The sequence below is a fragment of the Triticum urartu genome, chromosome 1A (genome assembly GCF_056163025.1).
Source record: "Triticum urartu cultivar PI428250 chromosome 1A, HENAU_Tu73, whole genome shotgun sequence".
Taxonomy (NCBI): domain Eukaryota; kingdom Viridiplantae; phylum Streptophyta; class Magnoliopsida; order Poales; family Poaceae; genus Triticum; species Triticum urartu.
The window spans coordinates 79795803-79802226 of record NC_141873.1 but is presented as its reverse complement, the minus strand read 5'-3'; the positions used below and the strand labels follow the sequence as shown (position 1 = coordinate 79802226).

The window sequence follows — 6424 nt, the reverse complement described above, 5'->3', positions numbered from 1 at the left end:
GAAAAGAAGAGTTGTTGGAGAAGAGATGGCCCGGCTCCTGGCAGCCAGCTTCATCATGGAGGTGTTCTTTCCAGAATGGTTAGCCAATCCAGTCCTAGTGCTGAAGAAGAACAAACAGTGGCGCATGTGCATTGATTATACCAGCCTCAACAAAGCATGCCCCAAAGATCCATTTGCTCTGCCCAGAATCGACCAAGTGATCGACTCTATAGCCGGATGCGAGATGTTGAGTTTTTTTGGATGCATACTCCGGGTATCACCAGATCAAGCTGGACCTGGCCGACAGGATAAAGACCGCCTTCATCATGCCATTTGGAGCCTTCTGCTACTTGACCATGACGTTCGGCTTGAGAAATGCCGGCGCCACCTTTCAGCGTTGCATGCAGAAGTGTCTCCTCAAACAACTCGGCAGAAACGCTCATGTGTATGTGGACGATGTGGTGGTGAAGACAGAGAAGCGTGGGACGCTACTTGAGGATCTCAGGGAGACTTTAGAGAACCTGCGCCGATTTCAGATCAAGCTCAACCCGAAGAAGTGTGTCTTTGGGGTACCAGCCAGCCAGCTTCTTGGCTTTCTGGTCTCAGAGCGCGGCATAGAGTGCAACCCCATGAAGATCAAGGCCATCGAAAGGATGGAAGTACCCACTCGACTACTGGATGTGCAAAAATTTACCACCTGCTTGGCATCTATTAACCGTTTCATCAGTCGGCTGGGCTAGAAGGCTCTTCCCCTATACCAGCTCATGAAGAAGACCACCTTTTTCGAGTGGAATGACAAGGCGGACGAAGCTTTTCTCCAGCTCAAGAAGATGTTGACCACCCCGCCTGTCTTGGCGGCCCCGACTCCTAAGGAACCAATGCTCCTCTACATTGCCGCTACCAGTCGGGTGGTTAGCACAGTCATAGTGGTGGAACGGAAAGAAGAAGGCAAAGCCCTACCAATCCAGAGGCCAGTGTATTACCTAAGCGAAGTACTGTCCGCCTCCAAGCAGAACTACCCCCACTATCAGAAGATGTGTTATGGCATGCACTTTGCTGCCAAGAGACTGAAGCCATATTTCCAAGAGTACCCAATCACTGTGGTCTGCATAGCTCCGCTTGCTGAGATTATTGGAAGTCAAGATGCCTCGGGCCGAGTGGCCAAGTGGGCCATAGATTTGGCCCCCTACACCATCTACTACCAGCCTCGCACCACCATCAAGTCACAAGCACTGGCCGACTTCCTCGTCGACTGGGCCGAGACCCAGTACTTGCCGCCAGCGCCAGATTCCACCCATTGGCGGATGCATTTTGATGGTTAAAAAATGCGCACCGGTTTGGGAGCCGGCGTCATTCTCACCTCCCCCAAGGGCGACAAGCTCAGATATGCGCTGCAAATTCACTTTGCCGCCTCCAACAATGTTGCTGAATACGAAGCACTCATTCACGGGCTTCGGCTTGCCAAAGAACTCGGCATTCGCCGGATCCTGTGTTACGGAGATTCCGATTTGGTGGTCCAGCAGTCATCAGGCGGCTGCGACGCCAAGGATGCAAATATGGCCAGCTACCATTTTCTCATACAGCAACTCAGTGGATACTTTGAAGGGTGCGAGTTCCTTCATGTGCCAAGAAATGACAATGAGCAAGCCGACGCCTTGGCACGAATCGGCTCCACCCGGCAAGCAATATCAATCGGCGTTGCCTTGAAACGACTCCTCAAGCCGTCCGTCAAGCCATCACCAGAGTCAGATTCCATATTTGTGCCGGCTCCTCCTGAAGCAGTCGGATCTGACATGAGAGTCCCACCAGCCGGCACGGGAACTTCGGCGGACAACCCGGGGACTGCAGCAGTCGGCCCGGGGACTTCACCAACTCAGCAAGCGGAGGCCGATGCCAACCCACCGCCCCTAGCCCAGCCGCCCTTGTACAAGTGGTAGTCCTGGCAGTCGAAGAAATTGCAGCACCTTCATGGGCCCAACCCATCCTCAATTTTTTGGTGAAAAAAGAGCTGCCAACCGACGAGATCTCGGCCCGGCAAGTGCAACGCCGGGCGGCAACATATACCATAGTCAACAGAGAGCTTGTAAGGCGTAGTATCACTGGTGTTTACCAGCGCTGCGTCGAGCTTGAGCAAGGCCAGGCAATCCTCAAAGATATCCATCAAGGCGAGTGTGGTCACCACGCGGCCTCAAGGGCTTTGGTGGCCAAGGCTTTTCCGCCATGGTTTTTTCTGGCCGACTGCCCTAGAAGACGCCAAGGACTTGGTCCAGAAATGCAAAGGGTGCTAGAAGTTTCGTTCAAAGCCTCACCAGCCGGCTTCTGCACTCAAGACTATTCCTATCACCTGGCCCTTTGCCGTATGGGGCCTGGATATGGTGGGACCATTCAAGACAGCAAGAGGTGGCTTGACTCATCTGCTTGTCGCGGTGGACAAAGTACACCAAGTGGATAGAAGCAAAACCAATCAAGAAGTTGAATGGTCCGACTGATGTGACTTTCCTCTCCGACATCACCATCCGGTACGGCATACCACATAGCATCATCACCGACAATGGCACGAACTTCGCCAAAGGTGCCTTGGCCCATTTCTACGCGACGCAGGGCATCCGACTGGACCTAGCGTCCGTTGCCCATCCGCAGTCAAACAGCCAGGTGGAGCGAGCAAACGGCCTCATTTTATCTGGCATCAAGCCTCGACTGGTCGAGCCTCTGGAGCGGTCGGCCAGCTGTTGGCTCGACGAGCTTCCGGCCATCCTCTGGAGCCTGCGCACAACTCCGAACAAGTCAACCAGCTTTACGCCTTTCTTTCTCGTCTACGGTGCCGAAGCCGTCATCCCGACGGACATAGAATTCGACTCCCCTCGAGTCACCATGTACACCGAAGAGGAGGCAGAAGAAGCACGACAAGATGGCGTCGATCTGCTGGAAGAGGGCCGGCTGTTGGCACTCAGCCGGTCCACCATCTACCAGCAGAGCCTGCGCCGATATTACAACCGAAAGGTCAAGCCAAGATCCTTCCAATAAGGTGACCTTGTGCTCCGGCTGATCCAGCAAATAGCCGGCCAGCACAAGCTCTCGGCACCTTGGGAAGGCCCCTTCATCACTAGCAAGGTGTTGGGCAACGACTCCTACTACCTCATCGACACTCAGAAGCCTCGAGCACGCAAAAGAGATGACTCCGGCAAGGAGACGGAGCGACCATGGAATGCGAACCTCCTTCGAAGGTTTTACAGTTGACGCAGTATGTACCATGCCAACTTTTGTATTAAGTACGAAGACTCCAGGTCCCCCGAGAAGAGCTCGGGGACTGCCCTCTTTTATCTATATGATAAGTATTACGCTTGTCATCTGTGTTATTTCATTAGTCTGTCTGGCACCGGGTTCGACCAGTCGACCTAGGGACTTGCCGCCTTGTACTATGAAATGCTTCCTGTAGCCAGACAAGTAGTGTGTTGGCACCCTAGCTTTCTCCTGCCAGAGGCCGCAGTCTGCAGAGCAGCTATTCGGTCGGCAGGAGTCAAGGCGAAAAGGGTGCCTACATGAAAAATGGCTAAGGACTAAAGCATTTACTTAGTCCAAGCCGGCTTCTCGCCTCACCAACCGGTTCCCGAGCAACCGGCTGGCCAGCTTCTAGGGTTTAGGGTTTTCTACGGTGGGAGAACAAATTACTGCTGAGCAATTGACAGAATTGAGCATAGTTATGAGAATATCTAGGCATGATCATGTATATAGGCATCACGTCCGTGACAAGTAGATCGAAACGATTCTGCATCTACTACTATTACTCCACTCATCGACCGCTATCCAGCATGCATCTAGAGTATTAAGTTAAAAACAGAGTAACGCTTTAAGAAAGATTACATGATGTAGAGAGATAAATTCATGCAATATGAAATAAACCCCATCTTGTTATCCTCGATGGCAACGATACAATATGTGTCTTGCTGCCCCTTCTGTCACTGGGAAAGAACACCGCAAGATCGAACCCAAAGCTAAGCACTTCTCCCATGGCAAGAACTACCAATCTAGTTGGCCAAACCAAACGGATAATTCGAAGAGACTTGCAAAGACAACCAATCATACATAAAAGAATTCAGAGAAGATTCAAATATTGTTCATAGATAGACTTGATCATAAACCCACAATTCATCGGTCTCAACAAACACACCGCAAAAGAAGAAGATTACATCGAATAGATCTCGACAAGAGAGGGGGAGAACATTGTATTGAGATCCAAAAAGAGAGAAGAAGCCATCTAGATAATAACTATGGACCCGAAGGTTTGAGGTAAACTATTCACACTTCATCGGAGGGGCTATGATGATGTAGAAGCCCTCCGTGATGACGGCCCTCTCCGGTAGAGCTCCGGAACAGGCCCCGAGATGGGATCTTGTGGATACAGAAAGTTGCGGCAGTGGAATTAGGTTTTTGGCTCCTGTTCTGATCGTTTGGGGGTACGTGGGTATATATAGGAGGAAGGAGTACGTCGGTGGAGCACCAAGGGGCCCACGAGGCAGGGGGCGCGCCCTGTAGGGGGGGGGCGCCCTACCCTCGTGACCGCCTCTGGTACTTCTTGGAGTAGGGTCCAAGTCTCCTGGGTCTTATCCGAGAAGAAAATCACGTTCCAAAAATGATTTTTCTGTTTGGACTCCATTTGATATTCTGTTTCTTCGAAACACTGAAATAGGCAAAAAAAACGACAATTCTGGGCTGGGCCTCCGGTTAATAGGTCAGTCCCAAAAATAATATAAAAGTGGAAAATAAAGCCCAATATAGTCCAAAACAGTAGATAATATAGCATGGAGCAATAAAAAATTATAGATACGTTGGAGACATATCAGCCGACATCCGACATAAGTTTCAAATACACCCCGCGGGTGGAATTGTGCGAAGCTAACAAAGTTCGTTGAGACTAATAAATAGGGAGAAATAAAAAGTAAAGTGGCAGCCTAGGGATCGGCGGACGGGTTCGGCGGAGTGGTGGAGTCAGCGGCGCCGGCTGGTCGGTCCCCGCTTGGTCCCCCCCAGCGGCAGCCGGCTCATTTGGGTGCGGTTCGTTGCTGGAGGCGCGGTCGAGTTGGGGCTGGCCGTCCGCTCCGACCTCTGGCGCCTCCTCCTCACCTTCTCCCTCGTCACTGGAGTCGATCACCTCGGCCAAGTCCTCTCCCTCCTCCGGGTTCAGCCCAAACCACTCTAGCGGCGCCTCGATGCCGTCCTCAGCCGGCTCCAGGATGAAGACTCCGGTGTCGGTGTACTCGGCGATGGCCGCCGCCCGCTTGACGAGTTCGCCCTCCACTGCCACCAGCTCCTCCTGGGCCTCCTGTCGAAACGTTGTCAACTGGGCTAGATCTAGCCCAGGGTACCACGCCTTGACGAACTCCAAGGCCCGACGCGCTCCGGCCTGGGCCGAGGAGCCCTTCCACGCCTCAAGGCGGCCAGCTGCCACCTCCAGCCAGTCGGCAGTCCGGCTAGGGGTGTGCGGGGCCGGCCTATCGGGCCACAAGGCGGCGATCGTCTGGGCGCCGACATGCTAAAGATGGCGCAACATCTGATGAGTCAGCCGAAGACGGGTCTGGATGCTGAGAAGCTACTCGCGAAGGGTGCGAGGGGCATTGGCGGCGATCCTCTCGCCTTCCGCCCTTCGTTCTTCACGGTCGGCCTCGATGGCCTGGTTGGCGGCACCAGAGTGGCCTGGAAAGAAGTCTGCCAGGACTAAGCAAAAGAGTCAGAACAAAAAGAGAAAGAAGCCGGCTCAGCTAGTGGCCGGCGACTTAAAAGAAAGTAAAGAAGGACGCCTACTGTAATGCCCCGTATGTAACTTGCCATATTTGTATTCCAACTCTTGCCATTTTCGGCTCTAAGTTATGATATTCCCTCGTGGTTGGGTTTTGTCTTCGTTTTGCATTTTTTTCCATGTCATGCATCTCATATCATGTCGTCATGTGCATCGCATTTGCATACGTGTTCGTCTCATGCATCCGAGCATTTTCCCCGTTGTCCGTTTTGCATTCCGGCACTCCTACGTCCTCCGGCGTCCCCTTTTTCCTCTTTTCATGTGCGGGTGTTAAACGTTCTCAGATTGGACCGAGATTTGCCAAGCGGCCTTGGTATACTACCGGTAGACCGCCTGTCAAGTTTCGTGTCATTTGGAGTTCGTTTGATACTCCAACGCTTAACCAAGGAACCGTAAAGGCCTCGTGTGTGTTGCAGCCCAACACCCCTCCAAAGTGGCCCAAAACCCATCCAAACCCCTCCATCCTTTCGGTCGTTCGATCGCGATTGCGTGGCCAAAAACTACACCTCATTTGGACTCTCCTAGCTCCCAGAATCTATAAAGAGGTCTCCCCCTCCGAAAATCCCGGGTCCAAACCCTAGCTTTCTTCCACCCCGCGTTGCCGGACATGTTCGGTCCGGCCGGACACGTCCGCCAATCCGCGCCAGCCAA

General features: G+C 52.8%; 1 pseudogene; it reads left to right on the top strand.

Annotated features, from left to right (window-relative positions):
• The first annotated feature begins 1304 nt into the window (after positions 1 to 1304).
• LOC147990127 (uncharacterized) lies at positions 1305 to 2468 on the top strand (annotated as a pseudogene).
• Positions 2469 to 6424: the final 3956 nt, after the last annotated feature.